Here is an 11610-nt window from a genome sequence, read left to right on the forward strand (position 1 = left end):
GAAAAGGTGGCCTTTATGAATTCATCATGTTTTATGATATGCGAGCTTAACTGGATGGTTTTTATGGCAATAGTAAAGCATTTTCTTGTCAAAATCTTTCTGGTGTGTTAACTGAATTAATTAAATCGTGAGTTTGTATTTGCGGTCTGCCGCGTAACCTTGATTTCCACTCTCAAAATTACCTCCAGAACCTACTTTTTGCGTGGAATAAGCCTTTAGAATGATGTTCTTGTTTTGCATAAATCAAGCTAACAAAATCTATACCTTGCTGAGTTCGCATTTGTTAGCGTTAATAGTATTTTCGGTACGATGCTTCTGTTTTATGAGGGGTATATTGTTTTGATCTCCCATCCAGGAACTAACTCCGCCGGGCAGGAGTTAACTTCAGTGGACTTTGGTATTACAAAGCTGTCAGATGCTCAGAGGGCACGCTTAAACTTGTGGTGAAAAGAAGTTGTGAGGGAACTTGAAAATTATCAACATGTCAGCCCAGAAGCCAATGTTTCTCGCTTCTCTTTTATTTGTTATTCTTCAGAGACTGGAATGCTGTAGTTCAATACCACACAATTCAGTGCCTTCTGATTTTCTGTAACACGTACCACAGGCAACCCAGTGTATGCTTCACGGAAGCATCTCGTTTATTGTTGTTTTAGAAACAGAGCGATCCCGTGTTGTCGTTGGTTCATGGCAAATCATTGTGTGCCCTAAACAAATAACGCTGTGACTGGCGCTTCGACCGAATCGACAAAAAGCTCATTCCACTAAACATTTTACTGATAATATGAGGAAAAAATAGTTTAGTTCTGTCCTGTAGCGATGATTTTCGTCCAGATCAAGATGACTCGCTGAAAAAAAAAAAGATACCTTTTGAGCCGCGGTGGTTTCATTGTTTTACGGCAGTTTTTACAAAAGCTCCACCGGAATCAAGCAGCATTTATTCACGTTTTGAAAATTTATTTTCAACCCAACTAACCAGTAAATAAGGTTTACCTGTGTTAGACCCAAACGTTTTTACATGAACCTGTCTCAATCGAGGTTTACTTTTTCACTTTTAAACCTTAAAAACATTGGTGACATTAGGGCCGTTTATACGAGAGAAAATATGCCGCGGCTTACATAAGACGCCAACACCCCTTATAAATGGTACAAAATGTACGTTCAAGGCTTTCTCAAGCCGCGGCTTATCCTAGCCGGGGAGTTTATACTCGTATAAATAGTTCCTTCCGCATATTATGTGTGCCGCGGTCAGAGTAAGCCGCGGCTTATTTTCTCTCATATAAATGGCCCTATTGCCACCTTTCTTGTCTTTCTCAAGTATGGCGTGAAAAATTTGACAGGTTGCGGGTTTTTCTTGCACTAGCGAGTTCGACGATCACTAGAGCAGTAGCAGCAATGTTTTGCTGAGAGAGACATGGATGAAGATCTTGCCGCGTTGTTGATTAAATAAATAAATAAATAAATAAATAAATAAATAAATAAATAAATAAATAAATAAATAAATAATTCGGGCGACCAGCTTGGTGGGCTGGGCACCCCAGCTGAAATGATTTGGAGCCCGAAGGGCTCCCCGAAATTTTCCTTAGAGCACAGCCTTGATCAGTTAGGATTAGGTTTGGTTGTTATATAGATATTAATTGACCAATTAATCCTGGAAAAGTAAATAATGAAAAGAACTGTGTTGTGTTGAGTATGTTCGTCGTTGTAGTGTAGTGGTGAAGACACAGTAGTACAGATCTAGAGGGTGCTAGTGCGAGTACCATAAAGTGCATACCACAGTTCTTTGTTCCCTTACTATGTTGTAATGTTGAGACTGAATTAATAAGTATATGAATACAGAAACCGATAAAATGATACCAAAGATTAAGAAGATGTGTTGAGATGCGTAAGGCAGAGCTTCAGGAGGGAAGGTATAAGTATCTTTTTTTAGAAGGGGTTTAAGCTAGGTTGAGTGTATAATTCAACCTACTGAGGTAAAGTGAGGATCACAAATAAAAGGATTCAACCTGAGAACGGATTTTACCTGCAACACATATGCCTTCCCGCCTTATGAGGCTGCAGATTATCGACACTTTCAGGTCTCAGTTTTACATGTGGTGTAGGGTTAAGTACACACATTTACATACGGTAGGGTTGTTTTACATGTAGGAGGATTTGTTAATTTTTGTTGTTCTGGTTTTGGTGTTTTTAAGATTATGATCCTTGCAACAATTCAAGCTGCAAGTATCACAGCAAACCAGTGGCGTTATCTCCCAAACGGTGCGATTGCGTCTGTGAAAGCAGCTGTCCATCTTATCAAGAAGAGATGTGTGCTTCTAATGGTCGTACATTCAGAAACTTGTGCTTGCTGCAGAAAGAGATTTGCGAGACGCAGGCCAACTACACCCACTATCACCCTGGAAGTTGTGCAGGTACATAGGTACATAGGTATGCGTCTTCAGGGTTTATGAGCAGGAGCTAGTGAACGTGTAAGGACGACTGTACATCCTAAATATCACAAAAAAGCTTCCTTTCCTTCCTAAATGAAGTTTAAGATGACTCAAGGGTTCAAGAATAAAGTCAAGGAACTTTCAAGGATTCCTACTATTACTACAACTACTAACTACTACCCCTACCACTACCACTACCACTACCACTACCACTACCACTACTACTACTGCTACTGCTACTGCTACTGCTACTGCTACTGCTACTGCTACTGCTACTGCTACTGCTACTGCTACTGCTACTGCTACTACTACTACTACTACTAGATAATGATAATGATGATGATGATGATAAGGGTAAGATTCTCAAAGAGTATTACAGATGCGTGTGATATAGATTGGTGTTATGAAGTGAACTTAATGCAGAAAACAGATTAAGGGCATCAACCAACACCCTTGCTATGCCACTGGTGACTTACAGCTTTAACGTTATTGATTGGATGATTAGTTTACAATGCATCATATGCACCACCCAGCCTAGAGCCGGCGTGGAGAGGCTATATGTACAACAGGCGCAAGAGGGGGGAAGGGGGGACGGGGTTTACAACAACTGGAATTAGAATATACACTGTACGACAACAATGATTGGCCTTTAAGTGCACCTTGAACACAGGACTGACAATATGATGCAGTTGGTATGCAAACATCATCAAAAGAAGATACTGAAGTTATACTCATCTATGCTCGGTTGTGAAAGAGACTTTGTTAATAACCAAGTTACTCTTTTCTTTTTTTTTTTTTTTTTTCTTGTATTTTATAGGTTTTCCTTTGCAGAAATATGATGCAACTGGTATTCAGACATCATTAAAAGAAGAAGCTATACATACTCATTTATACCCATTTGTGAAAGAGACTTACTAACCAACTTACTCTTTTCGTTTTCTATTTTATAGGTTTTCCTTTGCAGAAAGGTAGACATCAGTTCAAGAATCACCCTTCCTGGGCAGAAGATCAGTGTGAAACCATTCAATTTGAATCATTCATATTTTACCCTCATCAAAAGATTTTCATACAGCTTACCGTGAATCATGTGAACTACTCTGACCCAGCATATGTCCATGAAGCCACCACTCCTTGGGTTGAAAGTGTGAACAGTACTCAATTCACTGCATGTGTGACCAGAGCAGGAAGAAATGATTATCCATCAGATAGCTTTGCTACTGTAGACTGGGTCGCTTATCAGGGAGCTCCTCCCGCAGGAGAAAAAGTTCTCTCGTTGGTGGACTGGAACTAGTTGTCAGACTGTCACGTTGACAAGCGTAAGTAAACTATTTCGATGTCTTCCATCCACCCATTTCTTGCCTCTGTACAAGGGGCGACCTACTGATTGATTGATCATCTTATTTTCCGCTCATCCTCTCACAACGATCTTTTATTTTCCGCGCCAGAATTCCTTCTACAATCATTAGAGACCGCACTGCGGGTGGTCTTTCTTTTGCTCTAATCTTTCAAAATGGCTAAAGCTGGAGGTCACAACTACCGCAGTATGTACGACCTGGGCTTTTTGCTTTTGGAAATAAAGCATTAAGCCACCCAACTTTCTCAACTCGGTGTGCTATCGCACCCAACCAATTGTTAGCAAGGTTGTTTCAACAATGTGTTTGACCAACAGCGTTGTCTAATAAGCAAACGTGTTGGATTTAGATGTTTCCTTTAATTTTGAAATTAACAGGGGAAATTTACTTCACAACCAACTGTCTTCGTAACAGCCGAGCACTATAGATCAAGCCTGAAGCATGATGCAGCCAGTGTCTGGTTAGAAGACGTATCTGCACGTTCTTTTAAGATTTGTATCCGAGAACTACAAAACTTTGCAGGAGTCCACGATGACATTTCTGTGGTGAGGAGTGCATATTAATTTTGTGATTTTGAGATAAGCTGTCCGGGGTAAAAAAGATGTTGTTCTTTTAACTAGTTATACTCTATATATAGCCGGATGTTCTAAGGTTCCCTGCTAGCAGAGGTCTCTTTTCTTTTTGCGTTCACCAGGCTGAGTACGGGAGAAGAGACCTCTGCCATGGGTTGAAACTCACTCCGATCCAATCGCCGTCCACAACCTTGGACGGCACTCTTCACACCGCATTCCCCATGATATGTTTGCTGACTGTGAGTTGAGCCCGCTGTGTTCCACGCATTCCTTTGCAGTAATCCCTCTGTTGTTAAGTGAGCCAGCACAACATGAAGTAACACGTAAGGATTCGGTCGCTAAGTAACCGCCGCGCATGCTCAACTCAGCCTGGGTATTTTGACCCATGGCAGAGGTCCCTTTTCCCGTACTCGTCGTCCCAACAAATGCAAGCAGGGGAGGTCTAAGGGCACCGCAGGTCTGTAGAAATTTCTAGGTGGGTTTTTGTGCCTCGTCCAAAAGTTCTCTTTTCCCCCGAAAATTTACGGGACGTTTGCTTTAATAGATGATTCTCAAACAAACTTTGGCGAACATGATAGAATCTATAAATCCTCTATCTTTATGCTATTCCAATATCACTGTTACAACCCGTACGCGTTCTGTAAGAATGATAAAGAAGCCTGAGAGATTGGACCTATGAATAGTTACACTAACCCCTCCCTAGTGTTTAGGACTTAGAGTGTCATGTGACTTTCGTTGTTGTTCCCGCTCTTGTTATCGAATGTTCCTGTACGTCGTAGCATTTCACTCGTGTACATCCCCTTTGTAAATCGATGTGTAGCCGAGTCCAGTGGATTAAAGTTGTGTTACGCTTCAGTGTATCGTCGTAAATCCTAACAATCACAGTTAGTTCTTCAATGTGATTTCGAAATGTCTACGCATTCTCAAGACCCTTCACTACTTTTCCGAAATATCTAGGGAATGTGTTTAGAAAAATGTTCAAAGCTCTTAGTGCATGGCGAAAGTCTGATTTTGAATATCCGAAAATTCTAGCCAACCTTCCATCCGAACAGATATTTATGGAAAGTAACCGTTGGGTGTCCCTGTATATTAAAAAAAATGTTAGTGTTATAAAAAAATAAAAGAGTTCTTTGAATGATTAGTCTTAAAACTCGGTAGTTCGCAATGTCTTATTTTCCTTAAACAGCTTGAATAAGGGCTGGCTTTTGGGTGGCAATAAGTTTACTAGCGTGTGGTTGCTGTCAACAATGCTATCGAAGAGTTAACTCTGCGATTTAACAAGTTAAGGAGATCAGCTCCGACAACGGCCTTGCTGTGGGAAACTTATCCGCACGACAAGTTTGAATGCGTTCTATAACTTCAGATAAATCCTAGCTATAGGTTTGACATGCATATTCAGGCACAGAGAAAGGTAATCGAAGAGCGATAAAAGCAAACAATTCTTTGAAGCCAACGGTGGCACGCTTTAGAGCGGGCTTTTAAGTTAGATTTGCCGCATGATCATTCTATTTTAGACCGTTCTTTGATCACTCACCATCATGCAACGCTTATGATCGTGGCTAAAGACACAATTTTGCAAATACTGTCCGTTAATTTGTGTAGGAAATCGCATGGGCCCGAGGGCAATTAATGATTAATTTCGCGTGTATTTTCAAAGTTTTCACAAAATTACTTGAATCCCGAAGCGACGCAGGCAATTTGGAAAACTATGAAAATACAAGTGAAAATAATCCTAAAGTGCACGAGGGCTCTTCTTCGGTTAAAGTTCAATTCAACAAATCGTTGCTGGCAAGAGAAAAAGCGCTTAAAATGTATCTTGTGACTTCGCTTGCTCTGGATAAATGAGGATCAAGTAATTATGCTCTCTTGACTACCAAAAGTGTTCTCGTGATTAAGAAAAAATGCCCTCCATCTCAGCCAATCAGCATTTAGTAATTTTGCGATATACGTGTGATAAGGTAAACGAGAGAATCCAAAAGAGTGTCTCTTAGTACATACCATGAGTTCTTTGCATTCAGACAGGTAAGGGGAGTAAATTCAAGCACAAACTGAGTTAATTCTTTGTTTGTTTGTTTCTTTGTTCTTCTCCTCAGAATTGGTTGGTGTTCGAGACCTTACACAGACCGTTATTTTCAGAGCATGCTAATGTCGGCTTTCCAAATGGGATCTTACCTTCCAAGAGTAACAGTTTCGCCTTTTGTAAGGTGTGAAAATTTACCAATGGTAAAAAAATGCCCTGAGGAGGGCAACGGGTTACCAATCCCATTTCCATGTGCCCATTTCTTTGCAGATTACATGAATTAGTGTCCAAATCTCACTTGTCATGTCCACGGAACATATATCATATTTCAATTTTTCATTTCCCCCCCCGCTAACAATTCGAGCTGCGATTTCCCAATGCAGTGTTATCAGGACGTCCTGATAACAGTACAAGTTGTCTTGCAGCAATAGACACGAGTTCTTTTGTATATTGTCATCCTTAAAAACTTAGCTTTTTAGGAAAATAGTAATCATTATATGCAGGAACGTTAAGACAATTCGCATCTAGAGCAGACTTCATAATTACGGTTGTACGGCAGCACAATCAAATTTTTCAAAATGACCATCTTCCAAGCCATTCTATTTGGATGTAATGTGGCCGCTTTTGCATTAGTTCAAATATAATATCTCGGAGACGTTTCCGTGTATGCCTACTAAGTACAAGAGCAGAACAATCCTCCTGTTTGTTTAAAGTGTTTGTTTAAAGTGTTTTTAAGTCTCTGAGAAATAAAAGGAGACAGAGCCAAACACTTTCCTATGATACCAAGCGTTGATAACAAGCACAAAGTCCTTGAAATTCAATGGTTTTTTCTGCGTAACCCTCGTCGAAATTTAATCTCTGTAATTATAAATGTGGTAAAGATCCACAGGCTAACTTGATCCCTTTTTTTGAGTTTCACTGCAAAATGATTGCGGTGGTGGTGGGTTTCATTCTCTGATCCCGCTTAGTGGAGATGTAGTTGTTTATTTGCAATTGACTCGCTATGAGACACGACCTGTTGACAAAAATGGTTTGTTTTGTGATTTAAAGGACGTGACTTTTACGCGGACGTACAATAACTACCCTACAGTAATACTTACAGCCAAGCATTCTAGCGGAGGAGGGAATACATCGCCAGATTGCAACGGAATTGTCAGCTGGATTGAGGTAGAGATTTAAAATGCGTGTGGGTTTCCCAGGTAGAGAGAGTAGGGGAAAAAAAAATTGGGGTTGCCTACACTTGCTCATTTTTCAGTTGTCCTCGCCCCGTTGCGTAGCAACAAGTTTACTATCTTTCCCACGGGCACATAACAACGTTAGCATCAATAGTTGCACACCATATTTTTGCTCTTAATATTTGTATTCAGTCTTTTGTTAGTCAGAGTAAGACAAAAAAGAACCGCGGGCAAACTTTAAGATTAAACTTGCGGATTATAATTTATCAATTGTTATATTTGAAGTGCAGTCTGCCATTCTCGTTTGATAGCCCCGTATGTTATTGACCGGTGCGGGGGGTTGAGGAAAGGGTGAAAGAATATCCGTAAAGTATTGAGATTTTGTAATTATATCTTCGCATTCAAGTGCGCCAAGCAAGCGGAAAGGTCTTGAAAATGAAGCTGTGATGTTGTACGCATTGCATTTCGCACTTTGAGTCACTTTTGCTCATTGTTCTTGTTTCTCCTTTAAGTTCATCAGCAATGCAAGATTCAGAATTTGCGTGAAAGAGTTATTTGTTCAGCGGTTTGACCCACTAGCAGTGTCGTACGCGGTGTTAGCAGGTAAATAAGATCTTGGAAGAGTCAAGCTGTATCACGGTAGTTTAGTTCATTTTGTGTCGTTTTACCCTTTACGCCCTTCTTCTCACTCTACAACTTAACGTTAACTCAGAAATTACTTTTAAACAACACAAACGAAAGCTTCGTTTCAAAAAAAATGTCTGTGGAGCACACATAATTAAAGTTATATGTAAATGACATCAAGTGAGGCCTAACGCCACTGTGCATATGATGGATGAAGGCCCTTCGCTGATCTATAGCAACAGAAACTTCTTATGCATCACCCAAGGACAAAGAAAACTTTCTGATCTGGGTGGAAATCCAACCCACGACCTCCGGATTACATCACCCAGGTCAGAGATTTTTCTTTGTCCTTGGGTGATGCATAAGAAGTTCCTGATGCTGTAGATCAGCGAAGGTTCTTCATCCATCGTATCAAAGTGGCGTTAGGTCTCACTTGGTGTCATTTACATACATGAACATACACTACTTAGGACAATACTCATTTACACTATAATTAAAGTTATAACCGACAGAGATCAACTTTGAAAAACTGTTAGCTTGAACAGTTTTCAAAAACCTCAATCAAAATCCATTTAATCTTTGAAGTTCTTCAATTTTGCCCTTCCCTGTATTTGCTGTTTATTTAAACATTCCTTCACTTTTATGTTTCGCTTGGTTTGGTTGCCAGTTTCCAGTCGCTGAATTTGGCTAAATTCCATGACACAGCCCCTTCAACTGTCAAAGGTAGTTACTGGGTTAGGTTGGGCCCGTTCTAGAATAAGAAACAGAGCATGCAACAAGATCTCGGGACTTCGGTTCGATCCTTCTCGCTAAGCGATAAACAATTGGAGACACGTTTTTTTTTTTAATGACAAAAGTAAATGGTATTTCATCTTCTCAAAAAAGGGAACTTTGAGATCAACCTGTCAATTCTTGACACATCTTTTTTTTTTCAGACATCTGCCCTGATGACTGGATCTATTTTAAAGGATATTGCTATCAAAAAGTATCATCCTGTGATTCCTGGAGCAATGGCGAGAGCAGGTGTGCTGCACTGGGAGCCAACCTCCCCAGTGTTCACAGCCAAGACGAAAATGTCTTTCTGCAAAACTTACACAACGGAGAAAAGGGTTGGCTCGGTTTGTCTGACATAAATAGTGAAGGAACGTTTGTTTGGAGTGATGGAACTCGATTTGACTTCCATTACTGGGCAAGGAATCAACCCAATAACTTCCGTAATGAGGATTGCGTGCACACCCTTGGCTCACTTCAGGCTCACAAATTCAAATGGAATGATGTCAACTGTTCAAGCTGCCATAAATACAGCTGTAAGAAAGGTATGAAGTTAGCATGAAGTGATACAGCTTAGAGCTAGCCAAAGCATAGCATCCTTCAGGGCCTCTAAGGCGAAGGCTCCACTGAACGTTCCTCGTTCTTACGAGGCTAATTCGACGCGAACTGCATTCCGCTCTCGGAGTAAGCCAGTCGCAGTGTAGCTTTCAAGATCGTACCGAGGTTCGCGTTAAAATTTTCCACCAATAGATTGACTCCATTTATTCGTTGCCAAAACGGTGGGTCCTGGAGAAGCGTTCAACATGGTAAACCAGCTCCAAATGCGCGACAAAGTCAATATCGAGGTTTACTGAAAGGCCGGTATCGAGATGAAGTGCTTGTTTATCCGACAAGATTGTTTTGAATGAGCGACTGTGGTGTAAAGGAAAGAAAACTAAACTAGTTGGAACAAATCTCTGACCTTTTTGGCGAAAGTGAGGTATTTCAAAGCGCTAATTACTTAAATGCGCATCTTCAGAGGAGGTGGAGGCAATTCGTTTTCTTTCCATAACATCTCAATATTTTTGAAAGTGTCGAAAACTGCTATTACTCATACTGCGTGAAGCTAAACTATAATTCAGCATCTGAAAATAACAGTACGGCCCTTTAGGTATGCCAGTAAGAGTTATTTGTTTGGTGACGCTGCATAGTCGGTTGATTATATTTATTTCATAATAATTTAGATTACGACGAGTGTCAAGGATTTTCTTACAACTGTCCAGAGAATGCCACCTGCATTAATAATGATGGATCTTTCACCTGTAGATGCACTTCAGGATACAGTTATGATGGAAGGAATTGCTTGGGTATGTACTACTAATACGAAGTTTAAAATTTTATTTAAAATAGACCTTTTCACGGTTTCAGACGTCATATTGGTTGGGGAGGGGAGGGAAGGGGGCAAACACGGCTTAAATTACAGTGAATGTATGATGGGTATTTTGCTGATTTTGAGCCACTATAAATCCTTTAGAGTCTTATGATTGTGGATAGCGAGAATACCCCTCAAAAAGCACTCAATTGAGATTACTTTAATGAAGTATGACGATCAGAATCAAGCTATAACGACAGTAAACGAAATTTGTAAATTACGTATGAACCCTTGTAAACAAAATTAAGCAAATTCCCGAAAAGAATTTTCAGACGTTGTGCGTTGTGGAATGATCTAACTGAATGAAAAAAATGACTAAAGATATTTTTAAATTTTTGAAATCTGCCTTTCTGCAGCGGAGGATAGAGGTTTGTATTGGGCCAAAATCTCATACATTCAATGTAATTTAAACCGCGTTTGCCTTCCAAAAAGATTGCGTCAGAAACTGTGAAAAGATCTATCATTAGCTATTATCCATTGAAGTGGAGGTAAATATACACCACTTTCACTGACAGTGAGGTGAATATTGTGTTTTAGTATGTGCCAGAAAAGTTGAATAATCAACCGAGTTTATCAGTAACCGAAACGAAACTGGAAGCTATTCACCTCCTTAGCTAGGCAATCAAAATGCGGAAAGCACTATTCACTTGTATGGTGTATACTAATGGATTATAAATATATTGAGAATGAAACAAACTACACTTTCATCCCGACAAGCCTGTTTCGTGATTGCTCACTATTCAGGGGATTTTAATGACAAGAATATTCATAACCATCGTTTATAGACCACAAAATTTACATAATTAACGTTATGGTAAGTTTGAATGTTTAAATGCTTAGTGGTGACGTAGCAACGCTTTGTTTCTGTGGCGGCAAAAAGATACAAATTCATTGCGTTTGTTAAGTGATGACAATTCAGGTCGGCAGATGATTTGAAATTTCTGCTTGAGCTATTTTAGGGTGAGCTTGATGAAATGATACGCCATGAAATAAGTGGTCAATGTTACTGGTCAATGTTATCAGGTAAATTTAATTTACAACAAATTGCAGACAACTGAAGTTAATGATGAGAGATCGGTAGTACATACCTTTCTTCTTCTTTTTTTTTTTTTTTTGCAAGATCGGGACAGGGACTTTGAAAAACGTATTCTCACTGAAAGAGTTTAAATCACCATCAGTTGATTTTTCCGATATTTAACTTGTTCCAGACATTGACGAGTGTTCATCTGAAAACCAGTGTAACATGAATGCCACCTGTA

At 39.8% G+C, this 11610-nt stretch overlaps 1 pseudogene; it reads left to right on the top strand.

The window, feature by feature from the left end:
- Positions 1 to 11610, top strand: part of LOC138032776 (uncharacterized) — a 30352-nt pseudogene that overhangs the window by 18007 nt on the left and 735 nt on the right.

This window comes from Montipora capricornis, chromosome 14 (genome assembly GCF_036669925.1).
Source record: "Montipora capricornis isolate CH-2021 chromosome 14, ASM3666992v2, whole genome shotgun sequence".
NCBI lineage: Eukaryota > Metazoa > Cnidaria > Anthozoa > Scleractinia > Acroporidae > Montipora > Montipora capricornis.